At 37.5% G+C, this 25,282-nt stretch overlaps 1 long non-coding RNA gene across 1 annotated transcript; it reads left to right on the top strand.

Annotated features, from left to right (window-relative positions):
- Positions 1–14,087: 14,087 nt before the first annotated feature.
- On the top strand, positions 14,088–25,049 carry LOC108639421. Its single transcript, XR_001920459.1, has 3 exons — positions 14,088–14,112; positions 14,850–14,876; positions 24,741–25,049. It is a non-coding gene; the product is annotated as an uncharacterized LOC108639421 (long non-coding RNA).
- Positions 25,050–25,282: the final 233 nt, after the last annotated feature.

Genomic DNA, 25,282 nt, shown 5'->3' with positions numbered 1-25,282 from the left:
AAACTTCACCATAATTGGATTAAGAACCTAATCTATCCCATATGGGCTTGACAGTAATGTTATGGGTTCTTTTGTGGGGTTTTTTTTCCACTCATTTGCTTTACTGAGGGTAAGTACAGGAAAGAAGCACACTAGGAAGTTAATGTTTAGTAAATCTCAGGATGTGATTCAAGGAAGTCATCATGAAAATAAATACAGGGAAGTTGTGAAATATAGCACAGAACTGTGCTATTAATTAGCAAATAGCACTTTCTTCAGCAACAACAAAAAAAACTAAACAAATGGAATGCCTCCTCCCTTCTGCCTCTCCATATATATCTCTGCCTTCTAGCAACTTACCATCTGACATTCAAACCATGCTACGCCTGGAATTACATAGTGCCCATACTGAACATATATTCCATGCACCGACAGACACAAGTGACATGGGAGCCACAGCACCCACAGGGGCAGGGAAGTCCAGAAGTAAGGAGGGAAAAGACCTCCTCTCAAGTGACTCTGGGATAGACCAAAAACCAAACATCTCTAGGCATTCACCTAGGAGGCTGTTCTAGCAGGATTTTGAGTACTGCCTAGGCACCTGGGACTCAGGGCATGCTTACCATCTAGGCTCCCTCCCAGCTGAGGCACCTACACAGAACCTTTAAGGTTGGAAAAGACCTCTAAGATCATTGAGGTCTTGAGGACTTCAGCCAGGAACTGTGGGGAAGAATTATGTCGGACCCAGGTCTTGCAAAGGCTTTGGCTAGCACCCTAACAACCAGAAAATCTTTCCTCTTGTTGTTCTTTATCATTCAAATGTTGAAGAATGGTCTTGCGGTTTAGCCCCAGTCGGGATCAGAAAACATGGAGCCAAGCACCCCAGGCATAGGCAGGAGCAACAAGAATTGTAATCACTTGGAGTCACACCCACCCTAAATCAAAGGTACATTTACTTCCTGGCTCATGTTCCTGGCTTAGACTCTGCACAAGTCACTTGAACTGCTGGTGCTTCTGCTTTCCTTTCCTGTAATTTTAGGATAACAAAACTGGCCTCCCTCCCAAGGCTACTGTGGGGATCCACCAATGCAGACTCATAAAGGACAGTGGGATTGCTGGTCAGGAAGCTGTGTATGAATGCATAGTACAGTTATCATAAATGTTACTCATAGAGGACTCAGATAAGTAACTACACATGCACACAATCATTTAGCTTTATTGTTTCATTAGGTTCCAGTGAACTAATTGCAGATTACTGTGTCATTATTCTTAAATAATACTCTTTCCTGAATTACTGATTAGCTCAGTCAAGCATCAAAATCCGACTGAATATCTTTAAATAATTTGGGTCATTTTTGCCTTCATATAAATGAGCAACTAGTTTTACAAAGTTAAAAACCTGACTCCCAAATTTTTGTTAGCTAAGGTTTCAATCACTGCCATCAGCCATCACAAAATGTTCTAAACCAATTGAAAAATTTGTGAAAATTAATAACTTAGACTGTTAGCCATATCCTTTCTTCTGCTTCAGAGCTGCCCATGTGACATTCCTGGCCATAGGCTGGTCGGCAGGAGGAGTGAGCATGTGGTGGGTAACTAGTAGGGCTGCAGCCTGGCTCCCCTCCCACTGGCAGTTCTCAGGCATTCTGCATGCTGCCCAGACTGCTGCTGCATCACTGGTGGCGTCAGCCCAGCTTTAGATGGGGCTGTGTAGCTTGCTGCTGGTTTGCCATGCAGCCAACATATTCCTGAGGAGCTCAACTGGGAGGAAAGTGGGAAATGTTAGTAGCGTGAAAGTCAGCCAGTTCTCTAGAAAAGGCATTTGTTTCCCTTGCCAAAAGTCAAAGTCTACTATATACAAAGGAGGCATTATAGCTTCTCATAAAAAGGTCACAATAATCTTTTGTAATGGAAAGTGGAGTACAGCCTAAATATAGGATCTCTCCCAGAATTCCTATAGCATGTAGATTAAATTCTGTTTATTAGTATTGTGTGGATTGCTGTTACACTGTGGTGTACAAAACTCAGCAGTTGAAAGAGAAGAAACTCAATCTGTTCTGTGTGTAGCTGGAAGGAGATGTTGTTATATGTGTTTTAAAGCTGAGGAACTTTAATTTATCTGCAAAATATTCCAAGATGAGTCACTGATCTCTCAGCCTCTTATGGAAAAGGCATCTGCTTTCTTTATCTTCCTTCCTTCATCAGAAATGTAACCTGTGGCACGTGCATTTGCACAAGTGGGAATAATTTTATATGAGCTTTCAAAATATCTCAAGTATGGTTGAAAATCTGGCAGGCATCACAAAGAGCAAAGCAACATATATAGCTGTGCTGTTAGACATTCACTCCTAGGAAACTGTCCTTTTGACATTACAGATCTTGAAATGGGGAATTACTGGTAATTTTAACAGCAGAAAATTGAGCCAGCATTTTCCATGGAATAGCTTTTCCTCTTTCTGGCTATATTTCTAGTCACCCAGAAACAAAACAGTCCTTATCTACCAGTACCTTTTCTATTCCACTCTCAATCGTTATTCCAGCAACAAACCCCACTCAAAAAGTGTGTAGGTTACTATTAATAAAGTCCATTTAGAAAAAAAAATCAGCTTTTGCTATTTGATTTTTTTTTTGTGGCAAAGAAACAATCATTAACTTTTATAGTTTCAGCTCATATTACTGCTTGCATGAGATGGTGCAGCAATCACTTCTGCTGCAAACACAGCAAAGCATTTGCAGAAGGCACATGTCTTTTATTCTTTTTATATATACATTTATACTCACATGTATGCATGCACATGCATATTTGTATAAGATCTGTGAGAGAAAAATTGAAAAACAACAAAAAGAATCAAAATAGATTTTCAAAGTATATATTTGTAAATTGCATATCACTAGTCATCATATGCAGAATGCTATAGAAAAATAATAATAAAAAAAGATATTAATATCAAAAACATGTTTTGGATTCCGACCATTAAAGCCTGCTGTATGTTCATCCTTCATAGCTTGAAGCAGTGCAGAGTTGGAATATCAGTGACTCTGACTTTATCTGACTTACACCAGGGGAAGAAACAAACAATGTCACAGACAACAGAAGATGCATTTTTTTTTAAAAATACATGGTTGCTGGAGGCCATGATTCTGGTGGAGTGAGATTCCTCTCCTTATTTTTGTTATCTAAAAGTGAAATGTCTTTTCTAAACTCATCACCTTGATTCTCTCTGTGGAAGTCAATGGGGAAGTGGCAATTAATCTTAGTCTACCGTAATTGCCTAAGATAGGTAGATGAGCTGCCCTTTGTAGGCATCTCATTCTTTCCATTGACTGCAGAAAGCCAAGATAAATTATATAGATTTTGTCTTTTTAGGTGATTAATGGTCAGTGAGGCAAATACCACCTGACTCCCATGGGAGAAGAGAAAATTTCTTACTTCAAGGCCAGTGGAGGGAACGAGCAATCCAAGACTTGGAGGCTGCAGGTAATAATATGCCTTCCTTGCGCCATATCAGCAAGTCTGGAGGGAAGGAAACCCTCTGAAATTAAGGGCATGACTTTATTCAATAATCAGGGAGAAAGATTTGGATTTCCCATGATGTCACTGCCCTTGAAACTCTCTTTGCTTCTGTTTCTAATGACAAAGACTGGCTCTCCAAAGAAAAGGATGGGACTGTCCTTTTTAACAGTTGCTCTGATGGTGCTGCGTAAACATAGGCAGTATTAGATCTCTTTCCAAAAACATTTCTTGTGAGACATAGTGGTCTTCTGGAGAGTATAATAGGTAGGCCATGTGGAGGGGAGATATTCACTAGTGATAAGTGGTTTTTAGCCCCCATAAACACTCCGTCTTTGGTCATGCCTCCTTTGAACTGCCAGTGGATGCTGATCAAAAGCATTTTCTGCAGACGTGAGTGTACACTTGAAGGAGATAGCTGACCTTTGCACAGGTAGACAAGACAGTGGGAGATCACTTGCTCTCTCTGACCACTCCACCACACCTAAGGAGACGGATTCGATGTGTCCATGTGGAAGTCTGAAGACATTCCGGCATCCATTGTAACTCCAGTAAACCCAAACTGAGCTGCTCTGGCTATTTAGACAGACTTCCAGGTGAAGCTTATTCAACTCCCTAGGACTTTCCTATAAAATGACCAGACCATTGTCTGGAGACAGAAATGGCATCACAGGCTGTTCTTAGGCCTGAAGGAGGAACGCATGCATGCTAATTTGTTTTACGGTAAGATTAATTAACAGAATAACCACAGTGCACAGGGCTGAGCGCTGATCCAATCAGCTTGGCATGCATGTTTTTTTCTATTACCCTTCATTGCATTAATACCCTCTAAAACAGGTGTCAAAATTAATAAGTGACAGGGGTAACTCCATTTTGATGGTTAGTGAAAAGTCTTCAGTGATGTGAGTAGTTCTGAAGGAAATAATTGGTGACATTTTCTTTGTTAAAATTCTCAAAAATACAGCTAGCAGGAAGCAGCATAAACTGTATTTTCATTGTGTAAACATTACAATTCCACCACAAAATGTTGACCCCATTGATGAAACACTCGTGGAAATTTTGCCACTTCTTTGCACCTGATGAGGAACTGATGGTAGACACGGCTACCTTTTTTACGCATTCCTGTTTCATTCCTCTTTGTGGCAAATGCTCAAGTTGCTGTTCCCTACACTCAGGAGGACTCAGATAAGGGCAGCAGATCTGCATCATGTCTTGAGTCTCTTTTACCAGCCCACATCCCAGTGCCGCTTCTGGCAGCTTTTCTGGTTTTCTGTGTCTCCTCTGTCTCTGTGGTATTTCTCACACTCTTATGCGCAGATGAAGTACGCTAATCCCTTTGCCCCTGAGGCATATCTTCATAACACAAGACAGCAAAGGCTAGCCATATCCCATGCTTGCCCTGACCTTCAGAGAGCAGCAGAAGGATGTCAGTGTGGCTGCATCACTTAAAACCTGGATAAGCATCTGCATTGTGCAGTACATTGTGCACTGTAGACATACTCAGCTAAGCTTTCCATCATACACTAGTGACTTGGTAATGCACTTATTTTGGCTGAAGAGCTTTGCTGTTTCAGCTATGGTCAACTGCATCTTAAAATTATCCTGAGTCAGAGGAACTGTGATACTAAATAATGCCAGTGAAGGTTAGCTTGCCAAATAAAAATTTACTGTAATACACTGATAGAGTCCCTGACCCAACAGAGGTATCACTTATAAATCTCTAGTCTTCAAAGCAATTAAAAATAAATACTGTAAAAATCTGCTGGAATCAACTATAATTTTTACTAAATTGCTTGACTATTTTTGTTTATGTAAAAAAATAAAAAGAATTGCTTTTGATATCTTAATCTCTGTTTTATATCAGCTTTCTGTTTCTGGAATGTAAAGCAAAGATATTAAATATCCCATAAATCTATAACCAAGCTACTGGGAAAGAATCCATGAAAAGCAAATGTTGTAAGAAATGCAAAAGCTGGTTTGTCTGTCTAGTTAAGAAATTTCTAGTCACATCTAAATAGTTTCTTCTAAACAAAGTAGTACTTGATTGTTGTTAATCAATTGCACATTATAGGAGTTTAGATTTTTGCCTTGGAAACACGTACACTTGTGACATGCAAAGCCACAGGTAGTTGCTTTAATTAGTTTTTCTTTAGAACAAGACACTTATTCCCTGGGGCAGGAAAATACATATATTAGTAAATTATTTAAATTATAAATAAAGCAAAGTCTAATTACAAAAAGGCTGAGAAAAAGTGTGTGGTCCAAGCACTCTTGAACTGTTTCAAATGACTTAAAAATCTTCTTTAAAATCTTCTTAAAAGTTTTTAGCAATTCAGGCCCAGTGTATTGCATTGGCTACAGAAGTGATCAATTTTGGTTCTTAAAGGGGTTATACATACATGACAAGATATTGAAATGATGCAGTTTATAAATCCAAAGATAAAAAAACAAAACACAACTCAAGCACCCCTGCACATAGTCTGCCCTTGCAAAGAAGATCTAGAGCATCATGCAGGGGTGAAGAACACTGTGTGCTAACTGATGAAGGGTTCTGGAGAGGGAAAGCATTTTCAGAAATGAACTGGGAGTCACCAGAGCCACCCACACTTGTTTTTGCCCAGTAGTCTTTCCCAAGTGCAATACTTAAAATGAATAATGTACTTTTTATTGTTCTCTTTTGTTCTGTTTATTTTTTGTTACTTTCTTCCCCAATGAATTTCACAATTCCTGTACTTATCAAATAAAAAACCATGGTACTTTCCAGAAGTATCCAAAAGACATTTCTCCTGTCTATCATCATGAAAGGTTACCCTGTTCTTTACAGTTTTCTTCCAGAATATTTTTTTCATTGGCCACTGTCTGTGACAGGATACTGCGCCAGACAGGTTACTGTGTTAGGAGGATCTGTGGTCATATTCAGCAGGGCTGTTTTTACACTATGTTCTTACAATACATGCACATAGCTTTTGTACATTTATTTTCTGCAAGTCAGTAAGGCTGTATTCCACAAGTTGGGATATGACAAGTTGGGTATGTCTTAATCCACGCTGTTTAAATTGATCTTTTAAATTGAAGTGTGTGGTGACCAGTTCCTAAAGCCATCCTTTCAACAGAGAATTCATTGTAGCCCTTACTATAAGTAAGTTAATTATGTTTGCAAGCTATTGGCAAGTATATTTTGGAGCTCAAAATTTAGCATAGATGATCAGAAATGGGTGGCAATTTCATTTGAGCAGGATAAATGAAGATGAAAATGTATGTTCATTGCTTGAGTGCAATGGGAGTAATGAAAATTCTAAATAATATAAAAGGCTACAAGTTCCCATTTTTTAGCTGGCAATTGATAATGACACAAAGGTGGAAATATATGTGTTAGGCTAATATTAAGTGAAGATTGTTTTTGAATTTGGGGAATGAATAATCCAAGCAAGAGTGACCTGCTAGGCAGAATTCAGAAGGTAATCTATTGTCCTCAACTGCAAGGCCCTGAGCCTTGTAACTGCAGAGATGGTTCTGCTTTGAGCAGGGGAGTGGACCAGAGAACTTCCAGTGGTCATGTCTGGCCAAAATTATCCAGTAATTTTATGTTTCTTTGTCTCTCTCTCCTAAAAATAGGAAGAGGCAAGGAAAAGTGAGTAAGGAGAGTGAAATCTCTTGTCTTCTCCAATAGGGATTGAGAAGAAAGCAGCTGCCCATATAGTATCCACTGTGGCCTGGGTAAAAGAATGAACAACAAGCAACAAGCTCCTCTATACCACGAAGGCTAAGGTACTTTCCACACGTGTGAAAAGTAGCTGCAGAACTTTGAAGTAAGCAGGATGTTGAAGGTGCTGACCAAGGGGATCTGTAAATGTGAAGATGCTGTGTGGGCTTTTAAGATGGTAATTTTCGGTATTCAAATACATGGATCACCCTTTTTCTTGAAACATGGCAGCAACAGGTAGTAGTGGTGATGTTAATGGTGCAATTATTCTTTTTTAAAGGAATTGGATTGTTATAGCTCCTACACAAGTTCTAGTAAAACTACTTTAACACCTGAGCTATAGGATAAAAGAGAAACTGTGGTTTTTTTCATGAACTATATGACTATTCTCAGGACTTAGATGGTAAGAGCTTGTTCAGTGGCTGAAAATTAGCTATTCTGAGAACAGAGTTCTCTAGTGCCTTGGGAATTCAGAGGCAGCTACAAGCAGACAAGTGTCCCAGGATGATTCAATAAATAAGTTCATGTTTGCAACAATTTCTTCACAGACTACATAGGATGTACAACATTAGGATCAATGTGACAGTAATTTCTCTGGTTTTTTATGAAAGAGGAAAAGGAAGCAAAGAAAATATAAGAAGACAATATTTCAGAATGGAATAATAGAAAGCTGTGGGTATTGATTTTGGATGGGACTTGGGTTAGTTTTGTAGGTTTTTTGGTTTTGTTTTCTTTTTTTTTTTTTTTTGCATAGCCTTATTCAAATGTAAATAACTTTGAATTTTATCCTTGTATCTTACTCTTTTAAAATATGCTCTCTGTACATTTTCTGGGCAGAAACAGTACTTGCTCTTGGCAACTCTCAGTTTTGCATAACGTCTGTAATGAGCTATGAAAATTAGATAAATACCATGAACTTTTTCTTACTTTTTTTTTTTTTTTTGCTAATCAAAACAGCAGATTATGTTTCCTTATGCTCCAAGATACACAACTTAGGAGGAGGGGGTTATTTTGTCAAGAATATTTTACTTTCCTTATCCCTTATATAAACTCTTTCTGTTTCAAAACAATAGTCTTTCATTCCTGAAGTCAACTGTATATGGAATCTTCAAAACACTCCCTTAGCTTAAAAAAAAAAAAACACAAAAAAACCCCTCTTCCCTTTGATGAAAAGGTACTTATAAAACCAGGTCAGGTTAAATAGAAATATGTGACAAATGGGGTAGGCTGAAGCATACATCTCCTTGGGTTTCAGAATTTTATAGAGCACCAGCAGCACTTCGCGATTTAAATTAGTAATGAAGACAATAGTGTATAGAGCATCTCATAAGGAGTTTGTGGAAACCTTAAAGGGAGTGAAGCACTCGCAAACACTCATGCCTGATAAATAAAGGACTTCAGGACACTTCAGCTCCAGATGTCCTCTCTACCTCCTAAGATACAGGAAGCTATCCACAGGCTAGCTTTTATTAACTATGAGGTGTGCATTCTGAATAGGATGTATAGTAGTACATGAAAGAACTGCATACCAAATAAAAGAAAACCCCATAAGATTCTAATCCTAAATTTGACAATTCACTTTATTATCCAAATAAATTTGTTTTCTACAGGAAAAGTTTCTTTATGTTGTTTTGATCTTGCAAGTCAGGCAAGCTCCTGGGAGGCCACATCCTCAAGTTTTGCACTTGAACTTTGGGCTTATATTGCACAAATCTCTGTTGCTCACCGCAATATGGCAAACAGCACCAACATGTATTTCCAATGAGACAGTGGAGCATGAAGGGGCAATACTAGGTCAGCACCTGAAAACAGATGAAACAGTTCTGTCAGCACAGCGGGGTTAATAAGATTTATCTTTTAAGTCTTTGCATGGTTGCTCATTTTACCCATATAGGTGAAAGCAAAATTATTTTAATGGAGGTTGCATTAAACTAATTGAGAATCTCAAGCTTTCAGACTTAGATATTTGTGTGAATATATGGAAAATTTTTTTCAAGATATCATAAACAATAAAAATAATTATTTTAATTGTTTATTGTAAAAGAAAGAAAGCAAGAAAGCCAGCCTTTTATGCTTTGCGTTATTTTCTGATTGGAATTTTCATAAACTCCTGGAAGCGTTTGGAACCCCCTTGCCATATTATAACTACAATAAAATCAACCTTCACATCTCAAACTTTCTCCAAAGGCAAATCTTTCCTCTGTGTCAGGAAGGAGTGGGAAGAAGGGGAGTTAACCAGATTAATGTTTGTCTAGCTAGCAGAATGCTTGTCGTTGTTGATCAGGACTCTAATTTATGTGACCACATGAGAGATAGAGACTTTCAGTCATCAACTCTCTTGCTCACTACAGGAGGAAGATATTGGCCAAATTTCAAACCTATTATTTATTTTTGAAAATACAAGTTCCACTGGGATTTCCGTGATGAATAATTTTAGCCAGAGAGGGAGGTAGGACCAAACTAATATAGCCAGAAAGCCACATGGTGTAGCCAATGGCTGCTGAAAACTCTTAATGTAAAACAAAACAAATCAATTATTTCTTATTAATTATGATTTAATATTACAAAACTTCAAAATTCTATAATATTTCCTAATATTAAGCAAAGAAACAGGTTTTATTTGTTTGAATTAAAGGTGAGTTAAGGAAAAGAACTTGCCTCAGGAAGCAAACATGAAATAAAGATGAAATAAAATTTGATATCAGGGCTGAAGTCCTGGGTGATAGTAGACAAGGAAGGATGAATAATGGAGTCATTAATTATCCAGAGAAGACTGGCAAGACTTGAGGACTATCTTCCCAGATGGAAAGAACTGAAATGAAAGCTAGTGACTGGGTCTTACAGGAGGGAGCTGGAAAGGGGTAGCAAGCTCTGGTTTAAATATGATGAGAGTAACTGTTCAATGGGATGGGTAATGAAAATGTTGTGCCAGAAAATATAAAGCAGGAAGGATGAGTTTCACCTCACCTCACTTTAAAAATCTTTGAGTTAGTCATTCAGATTCCCTTTATAGGCAATAAGTACTTCCAGGGAGTGAGTCACCTGACCTAAATTAGACGTCTATCTTGAGATGAGATGAATCACACACTCAGAGTGTCTATTGATATCTATTGACTATAAAAGGAACCAGGACTTGCTTAGATGCAGACATCTACATTGCAGATGAATATCATCCTTAGGCATTTTACAGAGTAATTTGATAAACACCAAGAAAATCCATTATTGGGGGCCAAGCTTCAAATACAGAATGTGGGCACAGGGAATCTGGTACCCTCCACCTCACAATATAACTGGAAATAGGATTAATAGATTGGGTCTTAGGATAATCCTTTACTGAGTTGAGAAGGAGAGGCCACAGAAGGAATGTTGCTCTGCAGAAAACTACTGTTAATGACAATAATTAGACTGAATCAGAGGCTCTGCTTAAAAGACAGAAGTAAGATATGTGTTGGGCGGAGGAGAGAGGAAGCAAATGGAATGTGGGATACTGCATCTAATCAGAGACTGATATCAAAGTGTTAAAACTTTATTAAAAGCAGAATCTAAACAAATGCCTTTCTACTCCACTCACCCTCCCAAATTCCTTAATGGAGAGTTTAAATGAAAATAAAAGTTCAAAATAAGTTCAATCACTCTAAAGAAGCTCTTATATCTGAACATTCTGCAATGAGAGCAATTTGTTATATATTAACTGTAAGATTTAAGAAGTCAAATTTTAGAAAGGTGTGGCTCATGCTAGCAAAAAACTGCCACATATTTTAAATTTCCCATTCTTTTAAATATCGTATGTTATATTTACACTTGCAGGCTATTGAATATAATCTGTGTTTTTAATTCTTTGATTGCTTTCTGCTCTGTAGTCTCACTTATGCACTGTGTCATCACTTGGTTGAAGTGGACCAAAATTTTTACATTGACTTCTGTTGGTGCAATGCCAAATCTCATGCATCTACAAACACAAGATATCCATCATCAGTAATATTTTGCTCTGTGTGCAAAAGATCAAGCAGAGGTGTTGATTTTGGCTACCTTGTTTGGGGACTGCCAGTCTGAGAATCCCGGTGGAACCTCAGGTGCTATTCAATATTCACTATTATATTCACTATTTATATTATATTATTAATATTATATATTATAATCACTATTTCAATAGTGGAAATAGTTAAAAATTAAAATTTTACTTTTTGTTCCACCTTTTCTCAGATAGACACACCCTGTCAATACACAACTTCCCTACACTGCAATTAGGATGTTGCAGTATGCCCTGCATGGGATCACCCCTCTTCTTTGTGGAGGTAACTGTTTTCAGAAAGTGTTCTGCACTCTGTGGGATTTTCTGAGCTGTAATAATCAGCAAACAGGGAACCAAAGCATTTTTTCAAGGTAGCCATGATATAAGTTGAAATATAGATATTTAAGTCAAATAGTGTTATTAAGCAGATGTACTTATAAAAAATTATATTGTGTCTACAGTACAATAAAGTTACAACACTGATGACAGTAATTTTGTTTTCCCTAATACTGTACAGGAATTTTTTGAACAGGATTGTGAGTGCATTACTGATAAATCAACAGCACAAACCCAGCAAATATGCAATAGATTAAATGAGGTATATGGTAAAATCCGCCCTTTAAAACTACAAAACTCCAGGGAGGCTAAAACATGGAAACATCTACATAAAAGTTGCTTGCATAATTCATAGCAAGGCTTAGTATCATCTCCATTAGAGCCAATATAAGGAATACAAAGGCAATTTTAAAACAATCAGTGAAACATTTAAATTTGCTCTGCATTCAGTCTTAGTGTGGAGATTCCAGTGAATCTTAGAGTGCATTTCTTAGTTTAACATTTGTTTTGCTAATTCCTCCATGTCTCCATGGATTGTATTTACTGTTCTGTTGCTAATGCATTTTAAAGCTTTAAAGCTTTTAACCTTTAATCTCCACTTATTCAAGTGAGGTTAAGTGATCTTTTTCCTTACCTTGTGTCCAAAAACAGGTCTTCAATCAAACATTCTTCTGAAAAGACCACACTCACACTTACCTACATCCTCATAAGCTTCCTTTTAAATGCGGAATCCTTTCTTAATGGTAATTCATAAGAAACATATTAAACAGCTAGTGCAGCATTCAAGAGCAAAATAAACACTGTTTTTTTCCCTGTGTCTTTTCACATTTAAAGGGAGAGATACAAAGCACACTTGACAGAGACACATAGACAGGGTGCTTCACAGCAAAAATGATATTACATTTATTTGAAGTAGTAACACAATACTACTACTGTACTGCAACACATAGATTTTGCTGAGATAAGAGCCGAGCATCAGGGAAAAAAACAGAAAATCAGATATGCTGTATCCAGGCAGATGTGTTTTTAAACAAATCAACTTCAGAATTAGTTTTTTCAGTGTAGATACTGAGTTATACTTACTTCAACAAAGACTTCAGGAAACAGCAATGTTTCTAAACATTCATTCAGCTTTTCCATTGGCATTCCTCTCTGATTCAATCCCCAACACATTCTACCTTCCGGAGATGCCTTCATCTTTTTCTTGATGAAGAGGGAGCCTGGGAGATGAGCTCGGAGCAAATAGCCAGCCTTTTGACAAAGAAAACTAGGAGTTAGTGTTCAGCTGCCTTACACTACAAAGGGAGGCACACAAGTACTTGAAAAACCTGTGTCTACTGTATCCCCTTTCAAAAGTGTCAAGTTTTGCACCTTTGTTCTTGCTGTGCATGGGTAAGATAGGAATCTGAGGACAGCAGAAACAAAAGGCCTGCAGAAGAGGAAGTAAATAGGCAGGAGGCTATACAGGTCCTCAGATGGGTCTCTTAGTAAAAAAAAAAAAATCCCTTCTAGAATGGAGATTCGCAGAGTACCTAAATCCAATTCTTATTTACTCCTTGGCCTCTAGGTTGAAATTGTCAACTAAGTCCCTGGTTAGCTAATCTAAGATTTGTTAATGAGATCTAATTACATATTTTGACCATGAAATCTTTCTTCTAGAATTTTCCATATCCTCCAAGATTCTGTATAAAAACAGTACATGAAAATAGAGATGACATGAAAGTATCCGCTCAGGGAAATGTTGACATGCTGTTTCATTCTATGTGGATTACTGAACACAGACAGTGTCAGTCTTAAAATGAAAACAAGTGAATGAGAAATCCAAACTTAAGAGGCTACAAAAACTGTGACTTTGAATTATGAGAGACAGATTCAAAACTGGTTGTTGTCCTTAGGAATTTTTCTGCTTACCCTACAATCTGTCAGTCAGCTTCCAGACAAATCATACAGCAAAATATCCTTTCAGTATCAAAAGCTCAGGGTTGTTGTTTGTCTACTTTGTTCACATGGTAAAAAATTACAAGAAATTTGAAATCAAATTAGTTCGGTAACTCGTGGAAAGTAGAAATACGGTTGACTCTCAGATGATGTAACAACATAAATATTGTGCTCAGGGACATTGCAAACCAGCAAATAGCTCATTTCAGTATCCAATGGTATTAAAAAAAAACCTTTAAAGGAATCTCACGGCAAGTTTGTTCAAAGATAGTATTCTAGGGTGTTTCTTTTTTTGTTTTGGTTTTAATTATAGCAATTGCCATTAATAAAAGATTCTGAGGTAAGGACTTGTGCATTCCATTCACTCAGTGCCGTGTTTAATTCCTATCAGTGTTCAATCACTTGTTACTTTATTTTTAGGGGCAAATTTATAGCAAGCTGCTGGATCACATGTACCCAAGTATTTGAAGTATCTGCAGCTGCTTACATTGCAAGAGATCCAAGCTGCATTCCTGTCATGAATCATAGATTTGTGAGGGCAGAGCCACAAATATATATTAAAAAAATGCAGCTTACAAGGTTTGAAATCAGATTTTAAACCACCTTCCTAAAGGGTTCATACTGCCAGAAGAGGTGGGGCACTCCTTCACCCAGGTTATGATCTCTTTCCCTTCATGGGGCATCTTTAGCTTCTCATTGTGAGCTTCTGCTGGGATGTTTGCTGGAGACACACCATACTCACTGTGTGACTGTAGATAGAAAGGATAATTAACAGAAAATTAACAGAAAATCATTCAGGACCAACTTCCCAGGGAGGGACAATGGATTTTGCATTGTCATTGGCGCAAATTCTTTCCTGCAGGATTTGCTTGTGCAAACAGGACTTGGACCTATAACTTATGTCCTTTTGCTATATATGAGAGTGTCACCAAACGGCACGACAGCTACTGGTGGTGAAATAGGTGAGATAGGAAAGCTATCACGCAAAAAATCAGTCTGTGGTGAATAGATCTATGTATCAGTGAATGTCTGTGTGTGTGAATGGACACAGACAGTGTAGTTCATTCTCAATCACATTCTCTATTTTGAGAATGCTGACAAATGCCAGGTTACTCTGAAAATATTTGGGACTAAAAAGTTTCCCAGCTGCTGTTCTGACTAGATAATAAAAATGAGAGTGATTGCTGTTAGTCACTAGTGATTGTTTTGTGATTCATTTTTAGCTTCCGATCATGAAGGAAAAAAAACTACCATGTGACACAGATATCAACCCAACCAATACAAATAGAGTTAAACAAACAGTTCATGAACAACATGTAGACTGAAATTAAAATTGTTCACCACTCCTTTTGTTTTTCTTTCCTTTACAGATTGGAATAATTCTGAAGGGAAAGAGGGTAAGTTCATATGTGAGTCACTAACCAGAGAGGGCTGAACTGCTTGCATTTGAAAAAATTCTCCGTATAATAAGATTAACATAACAATATAAGTATGTTCATTCAATAAGTAATAATTGTAATAATTATACTATGAAAATTAGAATTTATTAGAATCCTTTGGACTTCATAGAAAGTTCTGCAATTTTATTATATAAGACAAGAAGTCTCAAATACTGTACATGAAGGCAGGTGAGACTTATAGATCACAGAAAGTTCCAATTTAAATGAAAGCTATGTTTGCCAATCTGCATATATTTTATCCTTCAAAATGGCCACAAAAGCACTTGTCCAATTTCTTTCCTATTTTCCATATCCTGTATATCTTCCTGCTTTTCTTTCCTAATCTACAATGCCAGTTTAATGATTCAAACAATTTTTATTCCAGGTCTTCTTTTTAATGACAGATTAATGTTCAGTCCCCTGATAGTTTATAAAGAAACTGTCATCTTGTTACTTGCATTCTGAAGGAGATGTCTGTAATTTCTTGATGCAGGGACAACATACAAATATTTTTCTCAGATAATAAGAAAAGAGTGAAGAATAGTAAAAGAGGATTTTCACAAAGCAGTATCTTGGGAAGATGAGAGTAATGCTTTATTTCAGTATTTAAAAGCCTCTTATGTGCTTGCCTGTGTTCAGTGCTAAAAATGCAACACTTTTGACATGCATACATACAATGAAATGAATGTGTCACTGCTTTTCTAGGATCATGCATTTGAATAAATAGTTACCAGACAGACACAACAGTAGTAAGGCTGATATCAGGAGTACATAATCACGTGGAGTAAAAAGCACCTGAGAATAATAGTGGACTGGGAAGTAACCCGTGCCTTTTTTTTTTCTTATTAACACTTTTTGTCAGTGCTTTATCTACCCTACAGAAGGAGGGATAGTTATGAGCTCAAACAAATACTGTTTCTGAGCCCCTTCATGCACCTTGCCATCTGAGTTTAATTTCCCCTCTAAATCAACTATTTGTGTGATCTCTTAATGTTGAGTTTGGAGAAAAGAACAAAATGTAGAATGACTTTTGTGTAAGAATGCCTGTCTTTTTCACTTCTGAATATTATAATGATGTTTTATACCAGATTTTAAAGGCACATCTGTTTATCATTTCAGTGTTCATAAAGTGCTATCAAAAAATAATGACATATTATTTATAGGTATTGCAAAAGTGCTACCTATTAAAGGGTTTTCTGAGAATAGCAATCTATTACTCATCAATCCATGCTGACTAGCAGTCTTTTTCAGACAATTTCCCACATTTGGTATGTGTATGTATGTTTACATGGACACACAAAAAAGCCCAGAGAGATTCTTTGTTGAGTAAGAGCAAGCTGAGTTTCAGACAGTTCTGCCTGGAAGTTTCATGGCCCTGCTAGTATGGAGTGCTCCTGAGCTAAAATAATCAGGGGAGGTTTAGGCTGGATATTAGGAAAAAGTTCTTCACACAGAGGATGGTTGACCACTGGAACAGGCTCCCCAGGGAAGTGGTCACAGCACCAAGACTGACAGAGTTTAAAAAGTGTTTGGACTCACTTTTGTCTCAGGCACATGGTGTGATCTTGGAGGTGTCCTGCGCAGGGCCAGAAGTTGGACTTCGATGATCCTTGTGAGTCACTTCCAACTTGGAATATTCTATGATTCTTTGATTCTGTAAAATACTCTTTCTTGCACAGCACTCTTCACCATGGAGCTAGGCTCTGTTGTTAAAGAACAATATATATGATGCTACAGATTTTCCTAAGGTTATTGTTTTGGATTGATGACAGTGCCTAAAGAAACACATAATATAATTTCCTTCAAATTACTTATAAAAGTGTGTTCAAATATTTGTTAAAGAATTACAGGGCAAGAATTTTCACAGCTAATTTGAAATCCCCTTGATTTCTTTTCTCTTCAAAAATGTTGTGGTTAATCATAGAGCAGAAACAACACCATATGTTTAATATCAATAAAAATAAAGAATAATTTTGCGGAGAACAAAGAGAACAAAGATGTATTCAATGCAACTATCCTCATTTAGACTGCACTGTTACCAGTACAAGGACCTTTTTTCCAAGAAGTCTGCAATGTAACTATGACGCCTTTTGCCCTAGCCTGGTTCAGACTTCTGGCTGCTACTACAGTGCAGGTTATGTTTGTCAGAAAACATTCACAAAAATCAGAGCATGTCCCTGTCTGATTCCTCAACAAAAAATACTAACTAAACCACTTTCTTACTACTCCTTTTTTGAAGTATTTGCAAACAGTGACAGCAAAGGAACAAATTAAATCAGTTCTTATGTGAAATCACAAAAGATTATTTTGTTGTATATGACATTCAGTCAGACTAAAGAACTACGCATTTGCATATCCTTGTTTCAGACTTTTATATAAAGTAAATGATCAATCAATGTAGAAGAGACTAAAAATCAATAAAGCAAATACATTTTCCTTGTAACTTGTCCAAAGGTTGTGATTTAGTTACAGTGCAACTTAAGTTGTTGATTCAGTTACAGCATGTACGACAGTAAAATGTCTTTTTATTGATCACAAACTATGTGATCACAAAACAAAGAGAAAAGAGTTTAAAAATGCCAAGTCCAAAGAAGAATTTTGTCTTAATGGGCTTTATTACAACCATTTCCCTCACTGTGTCTTGATCTGAAATCCAGAGGAGTGGATTTCAACAACTGTCTTTCCACTGACTGCAGTGAGTATTAAAATGGGCTTTTGAAATCTTATACAATTAAAAAATGGTAATAAAACCTACATATGAGAAACTTTCATTTGCCAGAAGCATTCCTCATATGGTGACTGCGTTGATGACAGTGACATTTTGCCATACAGAATGCAAACAGAAGAACTATGTAGAGAAGGAATAACTCACTTGAAAATTAAAAACCCAGATTTTCCTCCATTTTTAAAGTGGAATTACTGGTTCAGTTTTTTAAAAAGTCATCTTTTAATGGAGGAGATTCTTGTTCATTCCTGAAATGGAGGACTTTGCAGACCAAGCCAACCACAGGCAACAACCACTGTGTATGGATTTTTTTTATGTGCATACACAAGTGTATATACATCAAGTGTAAAATGCCTCTTCTTAAAATCAGTTGTAATTTCTGACCTGGGAAGGCTGGCTAAGGGCAAAGGGAGAGGGAGAAGGATTTTGTTACCACAGGCATAAAACAATTCTGGCACCAGATTTGCAACCGCAGAACAGAAGAGAGTAATGATAGTTTACATTTTTTAAATTTCCAGGAGGACATATTTAACATCCTATGGGCTTATCACTTAAAAATATATGCCATCAATTCCTCAAATAAAATTCTTACTTTTAATAACTTCTACTTTGACCTTGCAAAACAGACAATGCCATGATCAATTATCCCTGAAGTCTTCCTCAAATCTCCTCTAAAATGTTGCCTACTCCAGTGAAAAAAAAAGGATCAGGATTTATAAAAAATTTGAAGTGAGGTGGTAAGTGACTGCCATCCTTTAAAATCAAGATGGCTTGGACATGAATTTCCATGCACCCCCTCCCTAATGTGAGTCTCTACCAAATAGACCATTGAATTTGCCTTCACACAGCCTGAAGTGTCCCAGAAGGTCCAAAGTAACCCAACCTGAGTAAATAAAGAGATGGATGTGTTCCTGGGTTCTGGTTTTCCTCTGTAGTTCCTTAACACATAATAGATTTCATGTAGTTAGTCCATTAAGCAAAAGATAGCAAGATTGTGGAAATTATTATAATTTAGAGTCACTTACTGCCTGCTTAAGACAAAAACAGAAACTGTTTTTCTAAGTAACTGATGAGAGTATTTACCTAAGGAATGGAACATCCAGGTACAAATCCTCACTTCAGAATACCTGTATACCAAATGAAATAGTTGTGGCAAGGGGAGCTGAAACCAAGGAACTCGGTAGAATAGGTATGTGGGTGGCCTGGATCCAGCCTCTGCCCTGTATGAGGTGAGAGCCTCTGTCACACTCTTCTAGCAGAATAGCTTCATTATTAGTGTGAAGTAGAAAAGCATACCCTATACATGTTGCTGTATTTCGACCATATTCACAGGATCAGGCCCATGATATCCCTAATGTGAGATTCCTGCTTTGGCTTAAACTTAAACAGCTTCAGTGCCTGTGGTGATTTAGACTTTAAAAAGCTTTTCAAGTCCACCTCTACTAAATATTTAGTAGGAATACTTATTATCACTTATTAATCTTATTTGTACATGGTTCTTTCAGTGTTCATTCTTGTCATGAAGGAATTGTTCTCTCATCGGAGAGATCTGATCACTAGCATGAGGTGGGGAAAAGAGAATAGGGTATGTGTACCAAGATATGTGAAGCAGTTAAATACAGAAGTTATAGCCAAGCTCTTGCTTTGGCCTTTGTACACTCTGTGATGTTTCAGTAAAGTGAGAGGTCATGGTACATTCTCAAAGCATCTTAGTATGGGCCACCAAGTGTTAAAACAGACAACAGAGCAACACAGCCATGAATTACAAAGACTGGTAGGGAAGTGTTAAGATTTTAAGTAAAAAGTATGCCAATGCTTTAAAAAGTGCAGTCTGGGCTGGAGGATTTTGAGATATTGTATTCCTCCCTCCCTTCCCCCCACCCACTTTCTTCTTCTATATTCCTATATTCTATATTGCAATCTGTAAAAAAACTGTAATGCATTTTGTATCACAGCTGCTTACTGTACCAAAATGCAGTACTGAATTTGGAAGAATGCATGGCACATTTTAAAATTAACTGTACCACAGATTCTGCAACGATAAGGGTTGACATTCCTGGGAGGTCAACTGCCAAATCAATTAAAGACAATTCGGATGTGGAGGCTGAGCTACTGATGGCATTTCTTCCCAGAAGATGATATGAAAGAAACACTCAGCTTCCTTGCTACAAACTTTCTGTTCTATTCTGCCTGGAGAAGGGAGAGACTTGGAAAGGATGTGTCCCATATATTTAAAGTGTACAATAAGAAGCTTCTAAAAGGATACTGAAAACAAAAGGAAAATTTTATGAAAATTTAATAACAAATAAAGATGAAATAAAAGAATATGACACGTGAACTTGGCAGAGGTAAGAGAGAATGGTTATCTTCTGGGAAGTGAATATGTAAGAAGATAAAAGACTTTTTGAAAATATATCTGAAAGACTTTGAAAATACATCTTTGGTTTGGTTGGTTGCTTGGTATCATAGTTCTTTGTCACATTAGTTTTTTTATTACAAATAAATGTTTTGAAGAGATCTGTTTCATGAATTGACCTGCTAGAACAGTACAAATATGCTCTTTCACGTTACCCTGAATTGAATAAATAGCATTCTTTTTTTTTCCTTTGAAAAAAAGTCACTGTTCAACAGTCTCTCACTTTCCAGTATTGCAAGCCAGTTTTAGTTATTCTGATGAGTCACAGGGTTGTGCTGCCAGGAGGTTCTTTTGTGTAGCCAATGCATTATTCCAAAACTCTTCATTTTATTTTTGCTAGAACTTTATCTAAAATAACTTTGGCCCATTTAGTCCTAGATTTGTCCCACTCAGGTTTCAAGCACATAACTTACATAGAGGAGGTTAACAGCTTCCTGAATATGCAGAAGACACCCTCAAAAGTTAAATCAAGTTCAATTCACCGCAACACTTCTTATTGTCATTTCACTCAATACTGAGACAGCCTCAAGTGACTGCTACTTACAGACACCTCGGTTAGGTGGGATTAATTCAGGTCCTGAAGTCTTTAAATCTGTACTAAGCACCTATTTTTAAAGACACACTATCTTTCATACAGATACCATGGCTCTGATACAAAATTTACTTGTGAAACTCTCATACATTTGGTAGGTTTGATCTTCAGAATGACATCTCTGAGCCTTAAATTCGAGAACCTAGAAATTATGGCATAAGGTATAGGTCTGATGGGAAATGTCTACAGGTAGTCTAGCTACAATAATTTTTACTAGTTGAAAAGTATATGAAATGTGAATTAATGGGATATGCAGTCCTGCAATCACCAAATCATGTTGGGATATATACTAGTGGGTTGCAAAATGAAGCAAAGTTTGAATAAGTAACTTCAATTTGCAATATTCTATACGCAGCATAATTTGGAACAAGATACACCAAGATCTTAGTTTTTTTTCAGATAAGTTTGGGTTGCAAAGATTTGCTTCCCTTCCCTGTATAACTGCATTTCGCTTTGCTGTGAAAGACCATTTCCTGATGAACTGACAACTGTTCAGCTTCTAGCAGCACTCTTTGTTACTGTGTAAAGGAGCTCACTATACTACAGTCGCTGAGATTGCTGAGATTGTTGCAAAAATTCTTCACCAAAATGTTTTTCTACATACAAAATCAATGGGAACATTTTCTGAACTTTCAGTACTTCCCTTGTCCCCTCCTTTGTGTGTGTTTGTTTGTTCTTACTCAGCTCCATCATCATCTGGCATTGTTCTTGACTAATTGTAATGGACTGATTCTTAACACGTGTTGTCAGTGGATTGTTTGCTGGCATATCTGACAATATTACCATCTACTTCAATCTCTTATGAATTTTGGTGGTTTTATGCTGTGGAAATTTAATAAACAGACTGGTAATTTAGAAAAAGAAATGTCAGCAAGATGTGTGGGATAGGACAAGGCCTACTCTATATCCCATATTCTTCAAATGCAATTGTTTCTTTTCAAAGCAGCACAGCTGTTCAGCAATCAAGGACTATCTGTATCCCATATGCTAAAGCCAGATGTCAATATCACTGTGTGTGAATTTGCAATGCACTGTTCTGAACAGTCAAACCATATTTCAGGGGAGGACATTGTCCAGGGAACTGAAGTGGGAGAGTTTCCAGCACAGCTCCCTGCCAAAGTAGTAATAAATCCTTTCTTTAGGGTTTAGACAAAAGCTTTGCATTATGTGGAAAACTAACTCTTCTTTCTTAACCAATAAAGCAGCAAAACTACAAACCAGTGTTTTAAAACATACTTACCTCTCTCCACTGCCTAGGAAAGGCACAGAGTGTGAGCAGCTCAGATGAAAGCATCTACTTTTTATCAAATGAATCCCACCCTCAGTGCATAGTCACATGTGATTATGAAAGCAGAGATTTACTACCCTCCACCCCTACAGTGCATGCTGTATCTTCCCACTCATTCCACCTCCCTGCATGAGATATGTTCGTCATATGTGTCTTCCCCTCTGATCCCTTTAAATGCTCTTTGCTCAGCCAGTATTGCTGAGGTAGGTGGAAACCTACCACCACTCCAGTGACCCCAGCAGCATTTAAGATGCATTGCTTTCTTGGTCATTTACTTTCCCATCTACTTTTCTTCTTGCTCCATATCTGAATCCTATCAGCACAAATCACTGATTTAGATAGATTGAGGGAGATCATGGACAGATCCTGTGTCCCTTGGAGCACAACATCTGAGTCAGGTGCGGATGTTGGAGAAGAGCTGTCTCACATACCAGAATGACTCTAAAGATGATATTAAAAAAAAATTGAGACTACAATGAAAATTCTTCTAGAGATCTATTCTTGTGATGCCATGAAAAAAAGATCTTTCTGGGGTAAACCAAATGTTGGTAATAAGGCATTGAAATTCCAGGCAAAACTAATGAGAAATGAAAACAGAAGTGATGTGGTATTCAGCATTCTGAATGACAATTCTTAGGCAAAATGAAGGGGCAGAAACTTTGAATACATACTGGATAAAAGGAAATACATTATTGGATTTCCTTTTTTATTCACCAAACCCCTAGGGTCCCATCACATACTGAATTCTCTGCAGTTCATTATAATATAAATCTCACCCTTTTTCCATACACAGTGCACCTATTCATCATCAATGAACAACTATCTTACACCATTAATTTTTTACATTTAAATCCAAGGCTGTTGCTGGCATGGAAGCTACAAGACCCCCCAGGAGGCAGTATAAAATTGTACACTGAATCATGAACATTAGAAGTTACACAACCACAAGTGAATGACCTCACATTTCAAATAGTTTGATCCAGGATGGTCTTTTTAAGTGAGAGAGACTGAAAGGTTGCTTGTGTGCACATAAATCAGTGGAGCACATGGAAATTGTATATAAGAATATTTCAAACAGAATTTTTGCTGTGTGTATACCAGTAACAGTTTGAGAAGCACAAAGCTTTCACCAAAGTTGAAATGAGCCTCTTCTTTTTCATATATGAATATAATTCGCCCCACATTCTCCCCCATACTATTCAAAGGACAGATGTAATTTACATTTTTCCTTTCCTGGAAGATACCAGATGGTTAACAAAGTGCTGCAGGAGCTGAATTCAGAGGAAAAGAGATGGATCTTATTTCCAAGAACTGTATAAAGTTCCAAATTTCTGTTTAAAGGTTTTTATGGCACTTTGTTCCCAACAGTTTATTGCATCCTGACTAAAGCAATTTTGGCATACAATCCCAATAGGATAGCTTTGTGCTCATATATGTTAAAACTACTTCAAACCTTTGACATCTGATTGAAAATGTTAACTTCTCAGGCATTATCTTTAGCTTTGTTAGCCAAAGAACAAAAAAGATTACATATTTGGCAGCACCCAGGATACTGACCTCAAAATAGCCCCCAAAGAAGTAAGTCAATCTCCTCTTACTGCACAATAAGGCACATACGGTCTTTGAGGGACTGTATGTAAAGGAAAATTGTTCTAAAGCAGCTGAGTAGCTTGACAGCTACTCAATACATTTGAGCCTCATGAATGGTAACTCTGAGACTTGTAGGTGTTTAGACACACTCTCAGTTTAAAAAGAACCATTCCCAAGGGTTTTAGAGAAGCCTGCTTGACTTCTGAATTGATTAATGCAATTATTGGATAAAAGGAGGTGTTTGCACTGCATGAATGAGCTCTCCTAACAAGAAAATGGCTGGGATCCAGCCAGCAGAAGACAGCATCGACCTATCCCTTCTCCAGAGCTTAGTCCCAGGATTTGCGGAGATGCACGCCTAATTACATCGGTTTCAGGCTGTTGCACACAATCTGATATTAGGCATTCACAAAAGCCCAGCCTGCTTTTCTAAATCCAGCCTGCCTTCTGCATAACAGTTTATGATTTAAACACTCATGAAGGATGCAGGAAGTTCAGATGCCTGCGTCTTTTTAGCTTGAGCTGTGTCCTAAACTTCATGCTGTAGACCAGCTATGCACTGTACTTTCCTCCTGTATAAACTTTGTTCTTTTGAGCAAGGTCTGGATTTAAGACAGATAATTTTCTTACTGCTGGAAGGAGAACAACAAATAATTCAGGAACCTCTTGGGTAGGTCACTCAGCTGGGAGAGGGGAGACCTGGTTCAGGTCCTGACCTTAGTCTCTACTTTTTTTCTAAATCTCACTCATGCAAACTGCATAAACATCTCTGGGAGGGGAATCAGGCATCTCCCTGCTCCCTGCAGAGTGCCCTAACTGTGAGGCCTCAGAGATCTGGGCAAGTTATCACTCAGCATGTGGGACACTGAATCATCCTCTCAAGATGCCTAACTTTCTTACTTGTCTGACTAAACTGCCTGAACACCTAATTTAGGTGCTTTGACTTATTCCCTGAGCACTGGGCAGAAATTTTGTAGGCACTGCAAAGATAAAGTTCAAAACAGGCATTATCAAACTAGCTCTAAATCACTTTTCAAAGGTCTTGCAGAAGTCCTAAGTCCACTAAATGCACATGAAAAAAAAGTCGCCCAGAGTAGTTTCTATTTTTACATATTTGTTTTGCCTCAGTCATTCTTGCATCTGTTTAATTGCTGGGAAACTGTGCACTAGTGTAGTCATTTCCTAACCAGGTATGTTCTCTCCAATTGCAGATCCTTAGGTTGGCCTGACAGATAAAGACATCATCATCATCATTGCCATGAAGGTGAACAGAAGATGTGGCAAGGCAGAAGAATGGTTGACAATCCGTATGGTAGTATGCCTGGCAGGAGGTGTCAATTCCCTACCACAAAGGGTGCCCTCAGACTCTTCTCCTAAGGAGAAAACAAGAGAAATCAGACTGCTCAAAGGGACACAATGTGGAAGAGGACAAAGGGCAAGCCTAAAGAGAATAGCAGAGTATAGTATAGCACTGCAAAGAATACAGTATTCATTCTCTGCTCTTGCCTCCCAGTGATTTTGCTGCCTTGCCCTCTGTACTTTGTATTCTTTAGCTATTAAAGGAATTAAAAATTCAATAATGCACATTAAAAACTGCAGCCTTGACCTGAAGGAATGGAAATAACTGTTGAGGGTCTCTAAACTTTCTCAGAGAAAGCACACAAGGACATTTACAAACTTGCAATTCATAAAAGAGCAGCAAATTATTTCTTTATTCTATGCATCTCTAAGGCTTGTGTTACTTTTATGCAGA

This window comes from Manacus vitellinus, unplaced genomic scaffold, assembly GCF_001715985.3.
Source record: "Manacus vitellinus isolate BGI_N305 unplaced genomic scaffold, ASM171598v3 scaffold_2_pilon, whole genome shotgun sequence".
Taxonomy (NCBI): Eukaryota; Metazoa; Chordata; class Aves; order Passeriformes; family Pipridae; genus Manacus; species Manacus vitellinus.
This window is presented reverse-complemented; position numbering and strand designations above follow the sequence as displayed.